Raw genomic sequence first — 26402 nt, 5'->3', positions numbered from 1 at the left:
TATAGGGAGGGAGCTAAAAAGGAAACTCGGAGGCTAATAGGTACAAATATTGTGCTTCAACTGCAATAAATAAATAGTGCTGAACTGTAGAAATGTAACTGATAGCAGCAATCTGAAAGATGTGGGTTCTGGTAACCCTCAAGCTAAAGCCGATTAGGTTTTGTTACATAGGTCCTTTGTGTATTTTTGTGCTGCTGTACCAGTTAAATTGACCTCTACAGGCATGTGTGTTGCTTTTATCGTTTAATGGCTTCACATTTTAAACCTAACTTAGGCTAGCAAAAACAAATAAATAAAAAATTCCCCCTCCAACCTGGCACGTGTGTTAAACCCACCTGTGACAAGGGAGATCTCTGCACGTGAATACCGTGCACTAAAACCCAGGGAACGCCAAGCAATTAGCACGATGGCAGGAGGACGGGCGAGCTGTCAGGCGGGATGCTGGGGCTCAAAAATGGAATTACAGCTAGACGCACCGGGCAGAAATGCCAGGCCATAGCCAGCTCAGCTGCCCCGCTGAACCACGCTGGATAAGCCAGGCAAGGGCTTTTTGCCTTCCCCACCCTGCAGCGGTCAATAATGAATGTTTCAGAGGGGACACAGAACTTGTAAAACACAACAACAACGGCACACAAAGCTCAACGCAAGGAAAAATTTCCTCCCAGCGTTTCCTTGTTTTTGACAATTGCCTGCCTGTAATCGGCTCTACTACAAAGAAAACCCAGCAACTATAAATGAAGTCCCTTGTAAATCCAGCCACTTCAGTTTGATTCACCCATTCATTCCAGCACAGCGACCGAGCCCGGAGTTGGTCAGTATTGCCTCTCTGCAGTGATACTGCAACCAGCCGGCCCACTGTTTCGCTCTGTGTGATGATTTTTTAAAAAAGCAGAGACCTGAACTGTTTATTTATGACAGGTCTTTTGGATTCGAGGATGCGAAGGAGCCCAACCAGCATGTCCACACAAAACAAGCCCCCTCGGCTGGAACAGGATTCGGCTGCCACCAAAGACAGGCTCAAAAAGAGAAGAGAGACAGATGGGAAAATCTGGTTCGAAATTTTCTTCTGTTGAAACACCTTTATTTGCCCACTTAGAACAGCCTGACCTTAGGGAAACATCACTGAGTAGCTAAAGGGAAGTTTTAGCCAAGTTCTAAATATGTATATTTTCCTGGAGCTTCGAGGAAGCAGAATTAGTCAATTTGGCTACAGGCCATAAAACATAATTACTTATGTGAAGTATGTTTAAATATGTAACTACAATTGCTAATAGGAATGCCCAGCCCCATAAATACGCAGCAATTCGATGGACTAGCAGCTCTGGAGAGACACCAGAGACAATTCCCAAAGGAATAACCACCTCTTCAGAAAGAGAATTCAGAAATTAAAATCTAATTAATAGGTATACAACGCTGAAATGCAGTCGGGCACCGATAAGGAAGGAGGGCAAAATGGTGCATTTTCAGAATGTGTGGCACATCAAAAAAAAAGATCATGTGGGTACTGCGAAAAGAAAAGCAGGAGGAATCTGTTCATAGAGTAACAGCCCGTCTCCGGACTTCAGGAGATTCCGGGGTCAGTGGAAAATGAACTTCCACTGGAGACACGAGAAAGCCGCTAGCCGAAACCACCAGAAAACTTCACAGACACCGCTGAGCAGTAACAAACCTTCAAGATATTAAAATAAAAGAATGGTGTATTAAGCGATGTGGTAAATGCAATTTGTCATTTAGCACTGTGAATCTATGGATTTTAATGACAGGGTCTCATTTACATTTAACAATCAGTGTACTAGAACATTTCTTGGAAACTGGGGATATTTTCTTGTCTCAGTAGGAATATATAGAAATTTCTTCTTGATTAACAACGAAGTAAAGGAGTTCTGCCCTGAAATCTCAGTCCCTTGGTTTCTCTCTAGAGAATATCACCATACCACAGTGCAATCCTGACAAGAAAGCTCTCCAAAATTCAGCTGTTTGTAATAATTATGTGTTTAACAATTCTTCCACAAGAATAACATTATAAAGCACCTTACATTTTATTGTTCATTTATACCACACATCTGCTTTAAAAAACATTAGCAGCATATCTTGTTCTTAATGATACATTTTGGATGTGACTTTCAAAAGCACTTACAGCAACTTAGGAGCATAAATCCCACTGATACTCAATGGTATTTGTGCCCTTAATGCCTGTAGCCATTACTAAAAATCTCATTCTTTCCCAGAGCTTTGGAGTTATTCCAGAGGTTGTACACGTAGAAAGAAATGGCAAGTGTCACAAGGTATTTTACATTTTACAGAAATGCTATGCAGCTTTAGGACAGACATCAAGAATACTGAATACATGTATTTAAAACCATAATGGGGACTCAAGGGAAAGGCTTGAGTCAAATTTAGCCCGTGAATTTGGGGATAAGGTCAATCTCTGTTGCATCCAAGCCGGCAAAAGTGGGATTCTCATTCTTTTTCATTCCACTAGCTCATGGGCCAAGCTGCAATGTAACTACGCATTTCCCAAAAACACCACCACCAGTAGCACTGACCACTACGTACCAGAAACGTCTTTTCCCACTTTGACAAGAATAATCAAAACTTTAGACCTTAGTCACAGGCTAACAGTTTAACTAGTCCATTTGAAATGCCTATTTTTTGGCAAGTCCTAATTAGCTTTCATCAAGTAGAGGAAACCCCCGCCTTGATTAACGACCACCTCATTTACTCTGAGACACTTCTGCAATCCTTGGCTCAAGCACCAGCAGAGCTTCCTTGGTGCTTTCCGTGGACACGCTGGCGTACAGCAGGTTGGCCACGTCACCTACTCCCATTGAGCGCAATAGCAGATGGGAGAGCCACAAAGCTGCCAGGAGCGCCCGGTGAACGTTAGTTCCAGTGATCAGTGGAGCTCAGAAGCTGCCATGCAACTGCAGAAAATCTTAAGGAAGTTGCAAGTGTACACGCAATTTTAAACGGACCGGACAAACCAGTTTGCAGTGGCTGCCGTAGCCACTGCTGCTTCAGGTTTTCCCAGTTCATGGAAAGCACAATAAACAAAATCACTTCAACACTAATTCATGGATGAACATCCACCAGGTCCTATTCCAAGGAACAGGTTAACCTCCAAGCAGCTGTATAGGGAACCTCGCTGAATCGCATGATTCGATATGAGCACGCGAGGTTTTTTTGCTAAATTAACTAACCTCAGCAGCCCGATTCTCCTCTCCCTCACTGACATCCTTGGGAGCTGAGCACCTACAGCACCTTTACACAACTGGGCCATTAAATTCTTTCTCTCAGTTTCACCTTCTGTTAAAAAAAAGGATTAAAAGATTTGTTAAAGAACATCACTAGCATGTAACAGGGCCACAGACATTGCTTTTGCAGGGAAACTGGTTAAAATTGAGGGATACCAGGAGCATTTAGCACTTCTACACAATTACACAGACATCTGATGTTTCTGTGTTAAATTTCTACATACTGCAAAAAGAATTTCTGTGAAGCAAAGCGCACCGGAGTTTGTTCATAACAGACTTGGAAGTTGTATTGTTATTTTGTCATTAACTGAGAAGTAAGAGTAAAGTAGAAACTTTCCAGAGAACACAAAGAAAAACTTATGTGCCAAACATCTGCTTATAAATTGCTTACAATCAAGCTTTTTACAAAGCTTTATCTCTTTATTCCCTCCTCCCCCCTTCCATACAATCACTTTTGGCTTGCTAATTTAATTTCTTGAACATTTGTGCGCACTTACTGGTTTGACTGCGTTATTTGCTTAAACCAACGACAAACTCCGGGTAGCTGTATAACGAAAGAGCCAGACCATAATGAATTTTATGGTACGCCAACATTACAGGCTACTGTATTCTGTAAAAGGGTATTGCAAGCAGTAAAACAGTCCTGCAAGGGCTCTGCGTGAATGACTTTGCTCGGCTCCTCAGCCCCAGTGGCTGCCAGCGCGTGGTCACTTCCAGCACCTCGCCGGCTCCTGCATCCCTGCTCCCTGTTACCATCTGCAGTCTGAGACACGGCCTCCGTGCCAGAAGCGCAAAGGATACAAGGCAGGGGAAGCCAGGGAGACAAATCAAACAGACAGGCAGTGCCCAGGCTTCCCTGCCAGCACCATTACAGGCCAGCGTGATCATCCAACCCCGAACAGATACCCACGTTCTTCCGGTAATGGGACAAACGTTTGAGCTGAACCTGTGTCTACCAAGCTGTGCAATGAGCCTCTGATAATCACAACCACCAGCTTCACTTCTCCTTAAAGGCAGCACTGCTGCCCATGCAACACTTGACTTGCCAGATGCCTAAACCTCTGCCGTGATACTTGAGACATCATTGCCAAAGAGCGTCCCACACCAGAGCTGGATTTCCTGGAGATGGCAGCGTGACGTCCCTTGCACCTCCAGCTCTCCCTTCAGGCACAACGCATCAGCCAAAAGGCTTTTGCTGGACTACCTTTTTGCCCCGGAGGGAGGGAAGGAGAAGGGAATAGCAGTACAGCTGCAGAAGCTGAGCGGCCATTCCTCCCGCCCCCACACAAACACTAGCTGCAACCTCACGGCAGGCCTTCGAGTCCGAGGGCTGCACTCTCACCCAGACACCCAGCACGTGCTCCCAAAACCCGACCGTCCGGGTCAAACGCATACATCTGGCAAGCGACTTCTAACTCTTGATTAGAATAGCTGATCCAGTATTAAATGAACTGCGTATCATTTCCATATGCCCTTGATTCCTTCTCTTACAGTCGTGTTCCTGGACAAACTTCAGATACGTTTTGAGACTCTCTCTCGAGAATGCACCTGAGTTGTCAAATCAAGACCTTGAATAGACTCACTGCAGATACACTGTTCAACCCACTTAATCCTTAATTAGGGTTTCATTTTTTAATGTAAGGCTTCAATAATCAGCTCAGGAGAAACTATAAAGGCAGATGCCAGGCCACCAAGGACTTTTTCCATATGCATCTCTACTGGTGCAGCTACACCATTACGACGCTGCTTTTGCAGTCACATCACCCTACCTACCACTCAGCGCGGACATGGCTGCACCAGTTTGACAATCATACAAATACAGCCTATTCTTGTGTGATAGATAACAGTGTACCCCTGTAACTAAACGGTACTATTCACTGCAACCAGAAGGAAGTGGTGAATAGTGCAATTTGTGGGAATTAGCAAAGGTTTGAGTTTTATCTCAAAATCTGAGCTTTAAATAGTAATTTTAAAAACTCTCCCACAACATTTTGACTTAGTAAAAGCCAAACATAAAACGTCTTAGATAAGAAAAATGTATAAACACTAGGAACAACAGCTTAAAAAAAATAAAAACAAAATAAACCACCATTTAGTGCTAAATCCTCTAGATCATCTAATTACACTCTTTAATACCTTGCCTGTGCATTTCCTGCTCCGACGAATTGCTGACCTCTTCCCAGGCATCCAGTCACCAGCGCGAGCAGCGAGCCTGCCCACGGCATGTCCTGCCACCGACTGCCCAGCTAAGGAGGCTGGAGGATTTCAGAGGAGTCGAACTATGGATTTTGTGACGTAACAAAAGTCACGATACCAGAGATCTTTTCCAAGAATGGTTTCAGTGTGCTGTGAAGCTTTCCCTGCCAATGGTTAGTCATTCCCGTAAGTGAACACCGTACACAAATCACATGAATAATGCGTATTTCCAAGGTGCACTCATCCTAGATTTCTGCATTTCTTTTGACACTGTACCTTTGCTTTGTATTTATAAAACAGGTTTGAAATTGAAAGAAAATCAAAGTATTACATTATAAAGCACCAACTTTACTCATTTACAATGGACTAACAATGAAGACGGAAACATTCATTTTATTCCTTTCAAATTACAGAGCATAAGTGAGTTCGACTTAATATTAATTCATGTAACTGGCTTGTCCTCTGCCTCCCATTTTTCCCCCCAGAACTACAAGATGTTCAACCATGTACTGCATGGAAGCAATCCATGCAGCTTTAAAACCAATAAAGACCACTTCCAAACGTGCTGTTCTGGTTTCATCACACTCGTACTTCACCAGCAGTCACTTCTACAACAGCTCCAGACCCGCTGAGACCTTCCATTAAATTCTGTAGGAACCAGACTCCTGAAGATGGGCAGACGCTCATGTTCACTGTTCCTGAAGCATCTGTCTGAAAAGTGCTGATTTTAGTGGTATTATTTACTACGGACAATGCTATAATCCATAAAAGCATGAGTTTATGGGTTTATTTTCTGCAGTAATGTTTATCTGACAATAATTTTGTGGACCACAGGTTTCCGGAGCAGGGAAACCTAGTCACCAATTTATTCTGAACTCCCATCAAGTGGCAGGCAGTGCTACTGCTGCTGACCCACCCTCAGTCCTTCAACTCATGCACTTGAAAATTCAAGTCTCCTCCCCCTCATTTACCTTTATGTCTTCTTTCATTAATGTCACTCAAACTACAGTCATCTTACGTGTATTTATCTCAAATCCCTTTCCATTGAGCGTCCATGAAATCGTCTCTGTAGCCCTACTGTTGTCTTAATTATGACTTGTTTAAGCTTCTACCAGTTATTCTCAGCCTGCGAAGGAAAATGGGACAACTTAAACTGAACAACCTCAGTTTCCATTCAATTCCACTAAGAAGCCTGTTTTCTGTCCTTGCAAAACAGAAACTACTATTGGATAGCCCTGGATATCTAAGGCCACTGTGTTCTCTAGGTAAATTAAAAAATAATTAAATCCAGGGTTTTGAAAGGACAGCAAGAACTGTATAAGAGATTTTGTTAACCTTGAAGGTAAATCCTGAATAGGGGTATTGGAAACACATAGAAATAGTGAAAGAATAAGAAATCGTACGAAATCACGCACGTAGCAAACTTGAAACAGTTTCCCTCTCCTGCACACATTTCAGGAAAAACAAAGTTACTGCGTCACTGTTACACTCAGCCGCAGTGGGGCATACAAACACTGTGATACCTTGAATAATAAAAATTATTCTTCATAACCAAAGCCCTGTCCAAAAACAACCAACTCGGAAGGAATCCGCACAAACTACCAAAACCGAAGTCTTTTTGTTCCACACAATTTATCCTGGGCTCAGCAAATAAAAATGTATACAAAAAAATATTTACCAATATAGAAAATATTCCTTTTTTCCCCTAATGAGTGTAAATTCAAGACTGCCTGTTAAACAGCATTACCCATGCCAGCCGAATGCTTTCTTTGGACCATGAATAAGACAAAGTCTTGCTCCTGTTGCTTCACCAAAACACATTCAGTTCAGTGCACCTAAAGATTATACGAAGGCTACTCTCACGTAATCAAGGCTGATGGACATTTTTGTATTCACTCACAGATTACAGTTGCCTCTCACACTATTACTTTAGTCCCTACTATAATGCGTTTAAATGATACTTAGGTCCACAGGCATCTGGATTTGCTTTTTGAAACATTTACTAGCATGTTGGCAGTTTTGATGCATGCTTTCCAGAGGCATATTTTTTAAAATACAGGAATTACACCTTGTTCTTACTTAAAAGTTTCTAAAATATTTGGCTAGACAGATATCCAATTCCAGACTTCAAACTGCCTGATAGCCCTTCACAACAGGGTTGCCTTTTATGCGTCATCCTGTAATGCAATAAATTTCGCTTGAAACATCTTCTCCTGTGGACCAAGATGTGTATGTTGCAATACAGAAAATCTGACCTGAAAATAAAAAATAATTTTTTTTAAAAAGTAACTTTAATAAATCAGTTGCTCAGAGAACAACTGTCTTACGACCTGGAAAACGCACTTCCTATGAGAGACTCGAGGAGATAATCTTACTTCAGTTTATTGAAAGGTAATTTAAGCGAGGAATAATTATGAAGTACAACGATACAGGCAGGATGTAGATTTAAGACCAGAGACAAGGGTATGAGAGGTGACAGCCATAGTCCTCCAATTTCAAACTGGAAATGCAGTTAATAAAAAGCTGAGATTCTAACATGAAGTTAATATTCTACCTCAAATGACAGCGCAGGAATTTTTGAAGGTGTAACCTGAGCACCCAATAATCAGAAAACAAACAGAAGAACCTAACATTTCTTATTAAAAAATGCAACATAGTCTTTAATGCCTGTGTTTCTGCATGCTTGCTTTTTTGAATTCACATGGAGATTTGGTCCTTACAGAAAACTCCCTTCCTTTTTTAAGCTAACATTATTTGCCAACCTTCCTTTTCATTGTTTAGCATCATAATTCCCCCCCCTTTCATTTACACGCTCTCTGCCAATGGTATTCATGAAAATCCTCTGAATCCTTACCCTTCTCCTCCCTTTCCACCCCTCTCCACGCACACATTTTTTCTTAACATATGAACATATGAATCAGCCCAATGATTTGGCCACTTCCCATCAGGGAACATCACCAGCATCCAGAACAGATTCAAGAATACATTTTTAATTCGTGACTACCACTCCGTCGGCGGTGCTTTCCTCGTTCGGTCTCCTCGGCAGATGGACAGGTGCCCACACCTAGGAGCATGATCTGACACACATAAAGCTGCCAATACCAATTCTACATACCGTCCGCAGATGCTTACAGCCTACCAGCACATGCTCTATTCTTGGGAAAGAAAACCAATGTTTTCAATAAAACACAGTGTCTCCTCTGCAGGATACAGCTCTCTGCATATATCTGCTAACAACATCTCAGTATTTCTCCACCCCCTCCCCATGCTTCTCCTTTTTGTCAAGCTCTCGAGCATTTGTTCTGGGATCTAATTAAGGTCCCTTATCACCATGGCAAGAGGGGGGCAAGGCCTAACAAAACAGCATTAATGAACTGATTGTTTTCATTGGGCACATACAGAGTTACAATCCCCACAACTGGTACATATCTACACTTGGAAAAAAAAAAATTGAAGAAGTCTGTGTTGTTTACATTTTTTTTTACAAGAGTTTAATTAGAAGCCCATGTAAAACTGGCATAATCCAACAGCACCTTCGAACTTATTTTTTAATGGGAGATTTATTCCGATTAGGACAGGCAGCTTCATTTTGTTTTCTCTTTTGAGCATATGCAGAAGTCTTGCGCCTACCATCTGACTCTTCTTCAAAGAGATGAGCTTCCCGTAAACTTCATTAGTTAGATGCCATTTTATAGGTAATTCAGAACCTCTTCCCACCTTTCTGGGTGATTAAATCTATTAACATCCCAGGATATTGTTATGTAAGTACTGCTCATCTCCATTATGCAGCAGAATTAGAAGAGAGCTATTAGAACCAAGTTTGCCTTGTTTCATCTCATTCTCTGTGTGAACTCACATACCAGAAGCAAGATAACCTTCAGGGATGCAGCTTTTGATACTGAAGAGAAAGACAAGTAAAGGAGAATGGAAGAAGTCCATGTGGGGGAAATAACATGGGCATTTTAGGTGAGTGTTGTAAGGGAGAAGGTATGGTGTCTTCTTGCCCTGCAAGAGTAAAATATCGGGAGGAGTGAAGAATTATCTCCTTGTTCTCTCCCTTCATCTTCAATCCAACTTCCAGTCACATCCAAGGATTTCAATACCACCTACAGTCAACCTAGATCAACACTCGGAAGGATCCCCTCCAAGAAATGTCTAGTTTAAACGCTACAGAAAGCGTTCTTCTTAACTCTACTCCCTCTTGGTTTAGGTTCAACTGGCTCCCCAGATGCTTTTTGAAGAAACTGCTAAAAGAGGTCACTTTTTGACAAGAAATCAGTCCTGGCCAACAGTAATCTGCAGAAAGATCTCTCCACCTTCTACTGGAATAGAAATCTTCAAAAGAATATCATGAACCTTTTAATTAAACATGATAGCTCCTCTATGTCATATAAAAGGGAAGAAAGTTTTACAGGCCAAACTTTGAAAGGTTGCCTTATTTTTTCTGCACTTAGGAGTATGCAATTCGAAACATGCAGGGTCTGTTTCACTCGAGAGTCTAACAGTTGGCTGGTCCAAAAGGCTTCGACTGCAGTTGCATTGGAGCTCCTTGTCCTTAAAGAACATGCCTGCGGTCACCACCTTGTCTCATTACTGGAGATAAGGGCAGTATTTCTCTCTCAAGATCTCATCTCACATCTCCAGGTCCAACCCCCTATACTCCTGTTAGCCTGTCTGCTTCTCAGCTTTCGCTAAAGACGCAGCTAACATTGTAAGAGCTGTAAGGATCCCTCCCGGTCTAAACACCTTCTTTAAATAGATGCGATGGACTATCATTGCAAGTATGTGTCAATGCATACATGACCCACAGACATTGCTAAGCCGGGAAAGCAGCAACCATGAAGTTTCATCAGCATAAGGCTTTTTGCCTCCTATTCACATTTTGTGTAATAACATACATCCTGAAAATGTGAATCTCAAATACAGGCTAAAATACAACATTTTACAAAAAAGTACGTATACTGAAAGAGCCTAGGGATACTGCACACAAGCGACAGAAAAAAAAGTGAGGAGTAAACTCCAGCAGAAGAGGAAATATTTTTGCTAAAAGAAATAGAAAAGTGTTTTTAAAGCAGTAGTTGTAATAATGATCAGCACTGAGAGACTTCTTCAACACACTTTTCAAACCTTAACTAATTTCCACAACGCTCCTGGGAAGCAAACACATCCATATTAATAATCCCATTAAACAAGTGGGGCGAGCAGGACAGAAAAATGATGGCACTGTCATATGGCCAAGAGAGGAGTCAACGTTGGTGCTGGGGCTGGAACTCAGTTTGTTGGCTCATGTGCTCAGACCACTAAGTGACACCTCCTGTGCATTTTACATGCAAACCTGCTTCCCTTGTTAACTCTTCTACTGTCATAACATATTTTGAAAATAAAAGCTAATGCCAGAGAGGGACACAGGAACTTAAGCCCACTGCTTCAGAGCACAGGTTCAGATCCCATCTACTTGTTAAATACTTGCCTGCCCAGCTCAGCCTGCTTGGTCATCTTCCCTTCTAGACAATAAAGCATCTTCTAGCGTAAATGAGTTGTTCTGCTCAGAAGAGTATTAAACAATGCAAATAATGCTTGTCATATGTTGTTTGTTCTCTCCTCCTCTCTGCAGGAGAGAAGCATGTGCAATGGTTGTGATGTTTTTTAATAAATATGTGTTTGCAGTCCGTGTGGCACAAGACGACCATAACGTATGACTGGTAAGAATACAAATACTACCGCACATGTTGCTACATCTTTATGCTAGATGGCAGAAGCAAAGAAACACCCCTTGCATCCAAACCAGCGTTTGTTTTGTAGCTGTCCTTTGTTCCAGTGTTCATGGTCCTACTGTCCTGAGCAAGCGCTTGTTCCAAGACACAGTTTTTTCAACAGAGTGGATTAAGACTAGAAAGTTTTGCCGTGCCAAGGAAGCAATGCTGGCAGCTACAGTCTTGATCTTGAAGACTTGTTAGGTCTTTTAGTTATCATACGCACAAGGCACTCGCTTCCCTGAAGATAAAGACATTGCACTCCATTCAAAATTAGGCAAGAGGCTGACAAAAAAAAAAACAAACCCAAACCAAACTTGGCCGGGTTGCAGCGGGCTACAGTGCAGCAGGGTGCACCCCATCTGCCCCAGTCCTGCCTAAACGCTGAGGACTTCATGAGCCAGTGTACCACACTGCTGTTATACGGCCAGGGGGCCTGGTCATGGTTCACCATCATGGGACAGACTCCTAAGCCCCCAGCGACAGCACAAAGTATCACTCAAATGTACTGCTACGCTGGAGCTCGGCATCACTGTCTGAACCAGGCGTGCTCCTCGGCTACGGACCACAAGGGACCAGAAGGGTACAGGCCTTCCACCAGAGACTTCACCACAACTGGAACGCTTTCAATGTTTTCCTTACCCCACCACCAAAGCCTACGCGTAACCTGGTTTGGGTGTAAATTTTGGAGGCTGCCCCTAATAATGTTTCTTGTACGAGAGTGCTCAATTTTATTTCAGGCACAACTGTAATACAAGTACTTCTTATTACAACACATAATTAGTGGCTAACTTTCAAAAATAAAAATGGCCATGAAATTCAGAACAAGGCTATTCATCTACAAAACAGTGATTTTTTGGCTCAAGCTCTCCCCGAATGTAAACCCACTTATGTTCACAAATGCCACACAATTACAACTCTGGCCTATTGACTTTATTTAGCCAACGTGATTCAAATTCCAGAAATTCTATGCTTACAGAGACACTCTACTCTGCAGATATATTCAGAAAATAAATACAATATATAGATGTAGTAAACAAATTTGTAATGAGCGTTGCTTATCCCTGTCAACTGTGCTGATGAATAACACTGTTAAAATGGATCACATCGCCCACCAACGATTGCAGTCTTCCCATGTCCAAAAGCCACGTGCTTCTCCAATTACTTGCTCAAAACTAATTGTCAGATGTAATTTTCAGTCAGCAGTTTCTTCTTCCTTCCTCCTCCTTAATATATTCCTCTCGCACACGTTCCCCACAGCACCTGACTTGCTCAGCAATCTTTCCTCCCTTCCTTACACACTCATGCATTATGTTTCAGACCTAATCTCTCCTTACAGCTTTTGAGCAGAGCTCTTCCAGGCAGCTGACATTTAAATAAGCTCTGTATTGACTTTCTTCTGCTGTACCTCAAGTCCTCCTTGTTTTCCTTATGTTCATATTCCGATTCAGCTTCTGTGCAGCTCCTTCCGAGGGTAACGGAAGCGGAGCTCGACTGATAATCAATAAATACCTTTACCCTGCAATCCCTCAGACGTAAAGCCCAGAAGGAGATTCCTCTCTCTTTGCATGCACATTCACTATTTTGGATAAACTTAAAAAGGCAGAAAAAGGTTTTTCCCCAAATCTGCGGCATGTTTCAGACAACACTAAGCCTGTGAACTTTCCTTTAACTCGCATTAAACCGATACAACTTTTAATTAAAAAAGTAATTTTGAAAAATTGCTTGTGCGGTGCGTAAGGTGATGTTCAGACAGCATCACTGATCCCTGGAGTTCTGCAGCCTTGAGTTTAATAAACTGAATTTTCAAAAGTAAACACAGCTTGCATCAGCACAAACCTTCTATTTTAGACTAATATTTTCCATCCATTTCTTTTTTAGCCAGAAGAGGAAGTTTTCAGAACGCCACGCACTAAACACTGCACGGGTGTCACTGGACACTGGGAAGAGAGAGAATTTCCAGACCCCAGAGGGGCTTTGTCTACCTGCCAGCCAAGGAAGCCTTGCCTCTGATGGAGTGAGGGAGGCAGGCGAGACGCCCTCCCTCCCGTCCAGGATGGCAACATGGACACCCAGCGCCAGCACGGCTGTAGGGACAAAAGGCCTCGAAAGCCCGGCTGCGGGAGCCGAGGCACAAAGTCACGGCCCCCCTGCTTCTTGCTGAAGAAAAGGCCAGGCACAAGGACTGCCGTAAAATTTACACCTGAGCCTGTGCGTAATCCTACACTCACACAGCAGCTCCAGCGCCTACAACTCTAATTGAGGATTTATTTCCCCTAATTCATTATTTCCTGTAGTAGGTAATCCAGCGGGGGGGAAGGGCAAAGGGGAGAACAAAAGCAAAATAAAAATCAAACCGAAATATTTTGCCCTAGGCAGAAACAAGTAAAAAACACTCTCAGGTTTCCTTCTGTTTGTTTTTGTAACTGTTCACCTGTTCTTTTTGCAAGTTCTTTTAAATAAATCATTTGAATTATCTTTAATCTAAGAGTTCAAAAAGACACTCAATGACAGTAGGTGTCATTTCCCCCTTTTCCCTCCTCTTTCCCCATTATCAATTTATCACAAACAATTATCCCATTACCCTGCACACACATACAAACGAGGGCTGGGAAGTCAAGGTTCTTGGGTTCATTTCACAACTGCATTTCTAGCAGGTCATTAATTTCTCGGTGAGCTGATTCGCTCCTCTATACAGCAGGGAGAGGTGGGTTGTGCAGCTTTACCCAGTGTTTATAAAACTTTGTGAATCAAGGCACCCTGTGCTGATCTGAAACACCAAGCATTTTGCTATTATACATAAATAAATATAAATATAAATATAGCATTGTATATTCTCGTATAGAATAGTCTAGTCTATAAATATAGAATTTACCATTTTCATATCTCCTTATTTGCATTTCGACAATTTAAAAACTTCTAATGTCGTTAGAAATGCCAGAAGGAGACAACTTTATGTTCTCATGCTTATTCCACCAGGAAACGGTAGGCCTGCATGTAATTTTTTTCCTTCTGTTGAAACCCAGTGTATTTCTAATTGTATTTCCTCAGTCAAACCTTCGTAAGAAAGCAACTTGAAAGGTTTTGTTTCCAGCTGCAGTAATATAAACACTTAAACATTCAGTACTACCTATGCTGACTGATGTATTTCATCTTTGCGTCCCTTAACTCTAAGCACCATTGCCAATTATCCTGCAAAACGTAATTGGACAACACCTTTATTAAATATACGTTCGGATTTGGTCTCAGTTCCACAAAATATTTAAGCATGTGCCTAAACATTAAGCGTGCAAGTACTCCACCGAGTTTGGATTTTAGGCTATCTGGTAACACATACAACAAACTCCAGAAGATACAACACTCGCTCCTTATCTGAAGAGCTCCACTCCACAGATCAGCCTTTCAGACATGCGCCAGCTTCAGCTCTAACAAGCTCTTCACACTTTTTTAAGACTAATAGGCTCCACATATTCATCTCCAAAGAGTATAAATTCCCTTCCTCCCTTTCCCTTTTAAATATGTCAGGCAACATTACAAAAAAATAACATCTGTGCCACAGTTATGCAATAAGCAGCATGATAACCACTAAATTGCACTTTATGAAGAGCAGGCTGAATTAAAAAAAAAGGGGGGGGGAGGAGGGCAGGAAAAAAAAGTTCACCTTTAAACCTTGAGATCAGGGAGGTTTTCAGTACTACCTCTGTTCCTTGCTTATTTCTAAACTCCCTGTTCTGCTGCCCCTCTTCATTGACGTTTCATGGCTATTAATGGGAAGTCTGAATACACATGCTATGAACGGCATAAACAGACTGAATCTGGCTGGAAAGGGCTTACACATGCAGTAAGACGATGAAGAATCCCAAAAGTGTTTTTAGTATGCGTATACATTTCATCAGAGTATACAAACAGCACTATATATTTTCTTGCAATAGTTAGCAAGCCTTCTCTTTTCATAAATATAGGTCAACAGAGCTAAACTCTGTTTTTGCCTCAACTCCCACTTTAAATGCATAAAGAATTAGATTTTTAGGGAGCAGAATGAAAGAAATGGTGTATTTCATGCTATTATACACCCAGCCAAGGATCCCAAAGGGTTTGTTTGGGCTTTAAAAACAAAACAAAAACCCTTGGCATTTGTCAGACTAAAACCATTTTTCTTTGGTCTTTGCACAACCATCCTTTCCAGATTTGAATAAATAACATCAAACAAATTCTTTTGACTTCCATTACCATGCAACGCACAGAAGTTATTCAAGGAGAGACAGAGCAGTGTGTGACAGCATTTGATAGCAAAGGACGATGAGGAGCACCCTGCATAACCACCGTCAGATCTGGAAACGCTCATTCCAACCCCTCCGCTACCCCCTTGTTATTTAAGCAACCCATATATATTGCCCCAGAAACAAACAATTCAAACAGCCACAGAGATCAAGTTGAGGAGCTACCACCACAGGGTATTCCTTTACCCACAAACACATTGGGGGGTACTGAAGGTATTAACAAAATCACAAAAATACTGACTAAACAGTGAGCTACACATCAAGTTTTCACCTTGACTCTTCATTTACCAACACTTGCAAATTTAGGTGTGATTTAACACGGCCCCTTCAGCAAATGCCCAGGCCCAACCAAATAGCAGAATATAATATTGTGTATCCTTAAACCCCCTTTTGTTTCAACATCAGCCCCCAGAACGCAGGGTGAAACCTTACAGATGATATTGTCAGCTGCAGATTTTATATTTTTTATGCTTATTACAGGTTGAAATGGGGAAAATAATCCCTACGCTTTCACATGAAGTTTAAGGCACCACACAATCATTAAGCATTTCTGATAGGATGTTTGGACTCCATCATGCACAAACTTCTTGATCGCAATGCAGATGAAGACTTTTCCATACCACGCTGGGCAAAGAGCTTCAAAGCACAATTTAAGCAGCATTTTCTTTTTCTCCCCATCATTGACACTGAAATGTCACACTTACTATGTCGCTCCAGCATCACCGCCTATCCATTCCTAGGGGCCATCTTCCTCCATTCCTACTCTTGGCTCTTCTCTTGGCGTTGAGAGGGTTGGGGTTGAACACCCCGAGCTGATGCCTGCACTTGGGTTTTTCCTCACAGTCTCAAGCCACTCGTGTTGCAGAACTTCCCCTCCAGACCACCAACAGACTACCTGCAGTAGCTGAAAAGTTAATCCAAGATGCTTCTGAATTCATCCTGAACTAACCTTTATGAAATCTTAAACTCATCCTAGTATTTGCAGTGAGGGAATCCAGCACACATGCCAGCAGACTGTGCACATAGAGGTAAAATGTGGTAAACAAGGGAGGAAAGGAGGATGTAGTTAATAGGAAAAAAACTGAGAGAGGGACTGGGATACCAGGATTTGCTTAACACGTGAATCAGAATCAGTAATGCCATACACCAGTAACCATACAACAGCCAACGCATCAGTCACAAACTACGTTCAGCTCTGCATCATAACCAATACCCGTCTTTCCTCCAAAACCAGAAATGCTTCACAAGGGCAAAATCAGCACTATACCCTGTTGATCATTAAGCACCAGGTCTTAAACAACCCTCTACAGAAGAAGGGGGAACTGTAAGTAGCACGTGGCTCTTACCTTCATATTGTATACGGACATAAACTATAACCTGAAGGTAAACCCCAAAACATAACTTTGCGTTGCCTAATACAGCAATAAACTCTGAGATTGAGCGATCAAGCCAATCAAAACATTCACCCTTTCAAACCAGAGACTTCTTGGAACTATAACGAATTGAGTAGGCTCCCATTCACGCTCAGAAAGGCTGGCATTTGTAACAGCTGAGAGGAGGACAGGCCCAGTTCAAACCCAGAAAGAAGCAGGCAAGGAATTAGCGCAAATTAAAGAAAGAAACAGGCACAACAAACAAAACTGTTTTTACTGCAGTACAAACTCTCCGTCAAATGATGAGCTAACCAGACAAACAAGACAATTAAGTAAGTGAAGGTTACTGGGTTAGGACAAATTATTTTTTCTGCAGGAGGTTTCAGCTGACGGGTTTCTCCGCATTTGCCATGCCTGGCTGGGTTAACACCACGTGGCTCCTCTGCTTCGGATAAACTCATAGGCACCGTGGGCTAGTAATGGTCCTAAATTCCAGTATTATACATTAGCCATGCTGCTTGTATCATAATCTGCTGCATTTCTGCACAAGTTGGCAATGTCTGCTCGATGCACTTCAAAATTAATATATCACACACACAAAGAATCTAAGACAAGCCACTACATGGACAGGTGATTTTGATATAGTGGATTTCCTTAGATACAGACATAAACAAACCATGGGAAATTATTGCGTGTTGCTCCCTACAGAGCCAGCGGTGTCAAGAAGATAGGGGTTTGCTTGTTTGCTTTAATATGAGCTGAAAAATTGTGGTCAGCAGCAGACTATCCCTTCTGATCTTCCCGAAAATTCTACCCATTCTTCCCCGTTAAAGGCATAGCTATCGATCAAGTAAACCTGTTCACATAATGTAAGCAAAACATTTACGGGGGGGGAGGGGGGAACAAACCACACCACAGCTTTTTGTAGCTAAAATAATCCCACTTCCCAACAGTTTTCTTCACACAAATGAGAACAGTGACCACCCTGAAAAAAGGCAATTTTCATTTCTACCCTCGAGGTTCAGAGAGGGCCAAGAGTACCAACTGCTCCATTCCCTGGAGCAGTATGAAATAAGACCAAGCATCCACCTGTATTGCCACCGCAATACCAGCATGAACCTTACATTCATATTCAGAGTATTAAAACATGACCTTGCCAGCTACAGGGGAAAAAGTGCTGCTAGGTGGCCAAACAGACACCAAATTCACTTTGTACTCGTTAAACTCCCACCCACAACGCTTGTTTCCATGAAGCAGTTAAGTATTTCTCTGAAGTTACTCAACAACTGTGAAGGTCAAGTATTGTCCTAACTGGCCGGTTACAAACAAACGCACCTTTCATGTCGGCATGTGCTTCAGCCTGCTACCAGCCACAGAGTAAAACCCTAATCAGAGGAGAAAAATGACAGCAAATTGGCAGCAAAGGGTACACACCTGGTCTACAGAGTACAGTCGATGCTTGCAGAGGATCTAGCTGACCCAGCTAGAGACCTGAAAATTGGGGCCAACGCAATGGATGGGAAAGAACTATTTTTTTTGATGTACAAAACTTATAGTTTCAGCTAAAATACTAAAAATTAAAAAAAGAGCTTCAGTGGCACTTCTGAAGAATAAAAAAAAGGCTTTGGAAGCTTTAGATTTGAAGCTTCACAAGCTTCTTATGAAAAATGCAAGCTTTGAAAAACTTCTGAAGATTTAATATTCTTACTTTGGGCTCTTCTACTGCCAACGGACTACGGGTGCTGTAACTAATAAAAAATAATTAATGCCAATAAACAGGCCCTTCATAAGGCTTCAGCTTCTCTTCTCCATCAAAGACTCAAGTCATTCATTGGGGCGTTGTACAGGAAACAAAATCCATCCACAAAGCCTCTCTTTTCTGCATTTGGTTCTCCTGCACTATAACTCATAATCAAAAACCTTCCAAGTGTGAGGAAAGGAATTTGATTTTTTTTAAGTACGCAGCTCCAAAGGCAACTCCCAAGCATGGCAGAGACCTTACCCAGAACAGGACTGAGAAAGAGCCGGGAGTTTGTGTGCTAGCCCTCCAAAGAGCCCAGGTCTCACATAGGCAATGAAACGACCAGGTAGTTTCTCAGGAGTGCTCCACGCCGAGCGGTACCCTACCATCCACCATGCCACGTCCCGGCACTCCCGAAAGTCTAGCCACATCCTGCAAGATTCACAAGAGCTGATCTTTCTGATAACCTCCATCTGGAAGTTTGAACACCCTCAAAAATGCAACAGTCTCATGGCATCAACCACCTTCTGAGCAGTTTCGGCACGCTGGGAAAAGCACTGTAACAAAGCTTGAGTTTTAGTACATGACAAGCTCCCTACCCAGGGGCAGAGGGGAAGCAGAAATTGCCTCAACTATTTTGCTTTATTTTAGAAATCCTGACACTCTCCTCCCTAACTGACTCAGCAGAGAAGTGCATAACAGCTTCAGACAACAGCAGTGTGAACACCACAAAGCGGTAAGGATGACCTTCACAACGTGAACTGGCAACTCGTGCATGAGGAGCCATTCTGCATAACAGAAGCTCTCGGTAAGCAAGGTGAGAAAGCTGATAAATTGGCAAAAAACCTAACCAGTGTCTAGGCCAAGCGTACCACCTCTGCCATTCCTGCTGGTTTCAATGACACGCTGAAGACTGGCATTGCGACGCCGTGCAAGGTGACATCCAGAAGTCCGACCTCAAGCTCTCCTAGGCTCTTAGGACAGAGACGCTCTTGGTCTCATGCCTAGGGATAACAACAGCTATTTGCAGAGACAATAATCACAGTAACGATAACGATTAAGAGAGGTGTTAAAACTGATTTGGTAAATGAATCAACCAGGGTCCAAGCAGAAGCAATGCCAGCCCTTTTGGTCCAGCATACTATGGTCCTACCCTCCCAAGGCGCAACGGCAGTAAATCTAGACAAGAAGATCGATCAGAAACTTCTAGTGACACATCCACCCATATTCTGAAGATATGGCAGAAAAAAAACCCAAAACAAAACAAAAAAAAAGAAATACAGCATCGGTGAAAGGAAACAATTAGCCAACAGAATTTTCTATCATGGGAGACTATCGAGACAAGAGCTTGGATAAATTAAGCAAATCAGGCATCTTATAGCAAGAAGCATTTCCAGAGCTTTGTTAAAACCAAAGACGACTGCAAATATGAGCTCACATCGCTGGGCATAAATCACCTTCTGCATACTTCAGGGTCAGAAGAAAACTTTGCGCAGGGACAACGCCCTCCATTGCTGCCCGCTGCCAGCTCTCCCTGCAGCGTCCTCCAACGCAGCCAGCGCGGACCTCTCCTGCGACCGGAGGGCACTGGGTTACAGCCCGGCGTCACTCGCAGAGCTGACGTAGCAATGCAGACACAGACCCAGCTCATACGTACCACGTTTGGAGACTGCATAATCATCCGGCTCAGCCCATGCGAAAGCAATATGAGAACACCTTCTGTACACAAGAAATTCTTGAGATTTAAAGTTTTAACACAAGCTAACAAACGCCAGAGATGAAAGAAATCCTGGGATGAAAGATCTCCATGACACCTGCTTTGAATAAAAAGACATTGCTACAAAAATATCAGAGACCTGCTGGTCTAGAGCCTTTGCTACATGTCATTCCCCAGACATCAATTTGCAATAGAGGCACACAAAAGCAGTATTACACAGATTACATGCTACTCCCCTGAACTGCAAACAAAATCCACCCAGCACTACCACCTCGCCGTCCAAAGCACTACTGAACTAAAGCCACCTTCTCTTGCTGTTCATAAGATGACTTTGCTAAGGATAAGGCACGCAGCCGGGTTCAACACTGATTTGCAGAACTGACAGCTCCTCCTGCAAACTTCGCTCCGGCTCAGCTTTACCAAATACCCCCAATTTTTCCTCATGTCCACAGGCAGGGAATGGACGGTACCAACACTTTGGCACTGGGAGTGGGACAGCTTATCCTCAGCTTGTGCATCCTTCAGGCAAAACCCACACCCGATGCCTGGATGCTTAAACCAGTTAATCATCTCCAGCATTTATAACTTCACGCTTTCTACACAACAACGTAACACGTGGTAATTATTTAACATTTCGTTCTAGTGGCACCCAGGAGCCATAAAATCAAAGGGCTGAGATCCCACAAAGCCTCTTGCACCACACAGAGGTAACAAATCGGGCAGGTCCCGACGCTAGAATAGCCCGGTCCCCTGCACGGGTGACACCATGGGTGCGTACGACCAGCTCGGAGGAAGGAGGGAAGAGCAAGGTACCAACAAAACGTGGTTTGCTCGGTTTTATGCCACATGGCTCATTTACTCACTGCTGGCAGCTTCCACAAAATCAGGCTCGTCAAGCACCTGACTGTATACATAGGTAATGATTATAAAGCCAAATCAAGCGGGGCTAAAAGTACACAAAGATCTAGCATAAAAATAAAAAAGTGCAATCCTCTCCCAGGTGAAAATACAGGACTTTGAACGTAACAGGTAGATTATATAAAAATTATTTTGCTCCCAATTCTCAAAATATTTTTTAAATTCCCTCACAGACCAAAAATTGTCATTACTGAGAAGCAATAGCAATTTTGCTGTGTTTAACATTCAGACTACCCACCTCTCTCAGGGCCAAACACAAACCCAACTACGGCAGCATCTGCACAGCCCCCAGGCGAGGACTAGGGCAAGGTCTGGAGTATCCATGGCTCTCCTCCCTGGATTCTGCCCACGGAAAAGATTATTTCCTAATGTTGCTTTTTGTTTGCGACAGGGCATAAACTTTAAGGGGATGGTTTGCTGTTGTGCTTGGGGAAATCAGCATGGTTGCTTTGTTAGTACTCTGTCTACAATGGAAAAGTGCTGCTGCACCTTGTATCGATGGCCGTGCCCTACACCCGGGATGCCAACCTGAGTCGGACCCCTTTGCTCGGGAGCACTTTCTCCCCAAGCCTCGCCTGCGTCCTTCATGTCCTGCAAGCACATTTAAGTCTTTTCATATGTTTCTTTCCAAAGACAGGAAAAAGATAACGCACATGATCGATCACAAAAACATCCACGAGGCATCGCCATCTCACAAGAGGAGGACACCATCAAAGCACTGCCCCACACAGATGTACTCCCTGCCCCTGTACCAGCTACGGAAGTTAAAACCCGCTGGCCACAATCTTTTCTTTCTTCTTTTTTTTTTTAATCCGAAATAGACTCCTCATCATTCAGAACTCAACGTTTAAGTAGGCTGCCAGAGCCTCGCCTCCAAAAGGAAACAACAAACACAAAAAAGGAAAAACAAAACCATGAAAATCGCCCCTCCCCGCCCCCAAAGCAAAGCACCGGGTGAGGTGCAGAGAGGGAAAGGGGGACGAGGTGCACGGGGAAGCCGGCCGGTTGCTCCCCTTTTCTGCCTCCCTTTTATTTCTGCTGAGTGCAGTAACACTTGAACTGGCTCTCTTTATTTGCGGCCGGATACGCGCTTTCAAAGATACTGTACTACTGTGTAGGCCAAGCAGGGACTCTCTTTCTTCCCTTAGTTAGGGCTTTTGGGAAAATAATTATTCACCAGAACTGCCATCACGAACAGAGAAAGCTAAATCAATGTAGCTTTGTATGGGCCATTGCCACTGCAAAGCAAATACTCCATCAAGACATGGATCAGTGAGAATTTTATCATTAGGAATCCTTACGCACATCTTTGTGTATTTTTAATATCCATCTTATTACTTGGCGTGCCCCCTCCCTCCCCACGCTCCTGCACCTCACCCTCCCCGTGGATTTGTCGTGTGTCGCTGGCAGCTACAGGGCTTGGCCATAAGATTCACATGCTCAGTAGAAAAACCTTAAATACACAGCCAGGTTTATTCCCTTTAAAAAAAAAAAAAAAAAAAAAGCATTGGTGCATAGCAGATTTATTCACTGAACAGGTTGATTTATTTAACAGACTTGACATACATCAAAACCTACTATGGGCTTACATAATTGTTATCCATTTAGCAGGTCTGCTTCTTTTGTCAAGTATTTGTTTTTAAAGAGTGATTCAGTAACGACTGCTGCCTTATGCACAGTTCACATACCTTAACCAATGTAGTCTTGCACGGGGTATTAGCTGAAGTGACTCTAAATTGCATCCTACCTGCTTGAGCACTGCCCTTATTTTTTTAGTTTCTGTATTCTTCCCTTACCTAAACTAAAAACAAAAAAAAAAAAAACCCAAACCCAACAAGCGTGAGCGTGTGTACAGGCACAAGCACAATTCACTTTCCAGCAGACTCTTTGCTGTGGGCACAGTGGTTACCGCATTACCACGCTGCTCCAGCGATAACAGCAGGTACCTCAACACCGAGAACGCACATCTGAATACCAGGATGTTGGTGGTTGCACAGAGGTTTTGGGCGAAGCCGGCCGGAGGGGCTGATGCGGGGCAGCAGGGGCGAGCGAACCGCCGAGCGGAAGCCGGGGAAAACCTCAGGGAAGATTTAAGAACCACAGAGCCGTTTTGTTTTCACGCAAGAGGCTCATTCAGGCCCTGGCTCGCACAGGCGCACCGCTCCCCTTGGGCCGCACGCATCCACCCACGACACCCGTCCACGAATTCCCCAAATACGCACCCATCCTGCGCTTGTTCCAAGCAGGAGGCGAAAGGCTGGAGAGCATCACCGAGAGAAAACGCGTAGCCTTTGCTTTCATTGCCAGTCCCGTTACAGCTTGTTTGGGTTAATATATCATAAACCGTATCGCTGGCGAGCGGCACAGTTCATTTCGGAGACGAGGATTTCATTATCTCCCCCCCCACCCCCCCGCCCCGTTTCAGCATCATCCACGCACACGCACGGGTCACATCTTACACTTAGTAAGCAAAACACATCACCGCTGCCACCGCTGCACGGACGCGCGAGCGGTTCAGAAATTAAAGAGACCGGAATAAAAACCGCACGAACCCAATTCTCCACCGCTCGCTAGACAGATGGTTAATTACATTCACAGCCGCATTTTTCGCTGGGATAGAGTTTCAGACAATGAGGCAGTTTTATTTGATTAGCCAGTTTTCTAGTTTAATGCACGGAATGACAGTTACTTCCAGGGTTTGGGCTTTTTTTTTTAAAAAAAATAAAAATAAAAATCCCATCCCCATCCCCCCCCCTTTATTTTTTTGTTGTTGTTGTTCTGGCCGAGGCTGAAGTAAGTGCAGCCCCCCCGGCCGCCGCCGCTGTCAATAAACCCCGCCGCGGCGTGAGGGGAGGCGCAGGAGGCACGGACGGGCGGCAGCGGCGCCGGCCCGGGGGCCGCGCTCCCCGCCGGGGCCCTGTGGGGCGGCGCCCCCGCCCAGCGCGGCACCTGCCCGGGGGACGCGGCGCCCGGCGGGGGGAGGCGCCAACTTGCCCGGCGAAGGCCGCCCCCCGCCGCACACACCGCACACCCACACCGCACACACACCGCGGCCGCCCCGCTCCTGCCGCCGCCGCCGCGCAACTTCCCCGCAGGCCTCCGCGCCCCGCACCACCACGCAGGCCGGCATTGCCATCAGCATCCCGGCCTCCTCCTCCTCCTCCTCCTCCTCCTCCTCCTCCCCCGCTCGCCTCACGCCACCTTCCCTACGGCTCCCGCGGTGTGTGTGGAGGCGGGGGGGCGGGGGAACGGGGTGGAAGCGCCGCCGCGGCGGGACTCACCTCAGCGCCGGGCCCGCGAGGGAGGCGGCCGCGCGGGGCCGGCGGGTCCCCCGCCCGCCCGGCGGTGTCGGCGGCGGCGGCGGCTGCGGCGCTCAGCGCTGCTCCATGCGCCCGGGGCCCCGGCGCGCGCAGGTGGACGCGCCCGCCCCCCGCCCCGCGCGCGCCGGCCCCCGCCCCTCCCCGCGCGCCGGCCCCCGCCCCTCCCCCGCCGCCGCCGCCGCCGCCGCCGCAGCCGCAGGGCCCTCGGCGGAGCCAGCGCTCCCGGCCCTCAGCGCCCCGCCGCCCGGCGGCTCACGGCCGGGCCCCCCGCGGCGCGCAGCCAGCCCGCGCCGGCCCCGCGCTCCCCGCTGAGGGAGGGAGGGAGGGAGGGAGGGGAGGGGGGGGCGGCTCCCGCCTCGCCCCCCCGCCGCCGCCTCCTCCTCCTCCGCTGCGGCCGCTCCCTCCTCGCCGCCGCCGCTTCCCCCACCCCGGCCGCCTGTGCCCATTCAGGAGGTGCCGGGGAGCGCCGCCGCCGCTGCCATTGTTCCCTCAGCCGCGGGACCGGCGCCCGTTCCCCCCTCGCCCCCCCCCCGCCCCGCCGCTCGCGGGAGCGCGCGCCGCGCCGCCACCGGGCATAAAGGGCGCGTGGCCGCGGCCCCGCACAGGCGGGCCTGGGCCCCGGCGGGGCGGGGCGGGGCGGCCTGGCCTCGCCTGGCCTCACCTCACCTCACCTGCCGCCCGGGGCAGGTGCCGCCGCCCGCCTCCGGGGTGGTGGCGCGTCCTCCGGCCGGGGGGTGCAGGCGGCCGCCGGGGCCGCCCGCCCCGGCCGAGAGGGGCAGCATCCCCCGGCGGGGGGGGGGACAGCGCACCGGCGGTGCCGTTATCGCGGCACTTGCGGGCAGGGGTGGGGAGGGAAGATGGGCGCCGGGAGGAAGGCAAGGCAAGCGGTGTGCCGGCCGAGCTTCGCCCGCACCCGCTCGGCGGGCGGGAAGGGAAGGCCGGGCCGGGCCGGGCCGGGCCGGGCCGGCGGGTGGGTGGGTTACAATGGAGGCGGCGGGCAGGGGCCGGGCGGTGCTGTCGGGGTGTCAGGGCTCCCTCCCTGGGTCCCCCCCCCGGGGATTGCTCATTCAGAGCCCAGAAGCGAAACTCGCTCCCCAGCGAAGTCTGTCTCTCCGGTTTAATTCTCCGAAGCGCGGTAGATGCCAGAAGTGAATAGGGGAAAGGGATAGGGAAGGAGGTCAGGGGTTGCAACAGCTCTCCTGATTTATTTTCATTATCACATTATTAATGCATAACAGCTTCTAAAACTATGCTGTGCTTGCAGATGTTCGTTAAAAGGAAGAGGCTGCCTCCTCGCAAGATTGCTTAGGAGCTGCTGAGGTGCCAGGCACCTGAGGGGGAAGGCAGGGATGCACCAGACGCTGCCTTTTGCGGAACAGGAGGGTGAGAACGACAGGCAAGGCAGGAACCTACATCTACAGAGCCCGCGAGCTTATAAAATACATCCACTCTCCCAGGACCCCCGCAATAGCTTTTAGTATTGCAGCCCTATTTCTCCATGACATCTGCAGCGCTGCTGGCCTCGCACCCACACCACGTCCAGAGTTATTGCGCTGGGGACTGGAGGAAAGTTTTGTTATTATATCTCCTGAATCAACAGAACTCTTTAGCAAATAGAAAGCAAACCAGACACGAGTATTTTAACTGCAATTGAAGACAAGCAAGATGAGTGTTTTGGTTTAATTAAATTCACTGTGATACTTAACAGAGGTTCCTATTCTTAAGTTACCGCTTCAGCATACGCAAAATTCTGCTGCCTTTTCATCCTGGACAACGCATACAGTCTAAGAAGTTGATGAGGTAATACCGTGACCAAAATTTTAAAATACCAAGCACTTTAGCCCTTGTTC

The 26402-nt window shown here is 45.6% G+C and overlaps 1 protein-coding gene across 6 annotated transcripts in view; it reads right to left on the bottom strand.

The window, feature by feature from the left end:
* Window positions 1–25328, bottom strand: part of NEXMIF (neurite extension and migration factor) — a 175225-nt gene extending 149897 nt beyond the window's left edge. For 2 of the 6 annotated variants that reach the window (XM_072877075.1, XM_072877077.1), the window contains exon 1: window positions 24514–24645. The gene's annotated coding sequence lies outside the window, so the exon portion shown is untranslated. Of the gene's footprint in view, window positions 1–24513; window positions 24646–25213 lie in introns of those variants that run through there. The other 4 variants (XM_072877072.1, XM_072877073.1, XM_072877071.1 and 1 more) reach the window with 4 other exon arrangements.
* Between the last annotated feature and the right edge of the window lie 1074 nt (window positions 25329–26402).

Source organism: Ciconia boyciana, chromosome 12 (assembly GCF_034638445.1).
Source record: "Ciconia boyciana chromosome 12, ASM3463844v1, whole genome shotgun sequence".
Classification (NCBI taxonomy): domain Eukaryota; kingdom Metazoa; phylum Chordata; class Aves; order Ciconiiformes; family Ciconiidae; genus Ciconia; species Ciconia boyciana.
The sequence above is the reverse complement of the archived record's forward strand: the minus strand, read 5'-3'. Positions and strand labels throughout refer to the sequence as shown.